This window comes from Phalaenopsis equestris, unplaced genomic scaffold, assembly GCF_001263595.1.
Source record: "Phalaenopsis equestris unplaced genomic scaffold, ASM126359v1 Scaffold000880, whole genome shotgun sequence".
NCBI lineage: Eukaryota > Viridiplantae > Streptophyta > Magnoliopsida > Asparagales > Orchidaceae > Phalaenopsis > Phalaenopsis equestris.
This window is the reverse complement of record NW_018165320.1, coordinates 2820-3382: the sequence shown is the minus strand read 5'-3', so window position 1 is coordinate 3382 and position 563 is coordinate 2820.

The window sequence follows — 563 nt, the reverse complement described above, 5'->3', positions numbered from 1 at the left end:
TTTGGCAGAAGTCAATAAACAGATTATGACTATGGATTTTAAAGTTAATTTGATTCATTTGAACAAGTTAATTCGGGGATTGGGGCGGGCTTTAGAATTTAATTATGAATTATTTTAGGACTTTTATTTTGTATATTTTTTCCCGATATATTATAAGATGCATGCATTTGGAAGTGATGTCATAAGAAAAATCCTTCAAATAAATATAAATTTTGTTGATTCCAAAAGTGTCGAGAAAACACAACTTAGGAATAGAGTGAATCAAGAATGAGGAGAAACAGTAGAGAATAGTAAAGAGTGTGTAACATTTTTACTATAAAGACGCCATATTTATAACTATAGGATCATGGTCTTGTAAAATTACAAATATGCCCCCTCATCATTAATTTTGACCTTTTGGTAAATTACAAAAATAAGACAAAACTGGTGGGAAGCTTGTCGACCGTTCGCTCCGCATTCCCTTTATCGGCACCCAATCCATAAAAAACCTATTTGACAACCGGTTCCGATAAAGTCAATCGTCTCTTTAAGGGACATGATCCTTTGATGTGATCAAAGATGGG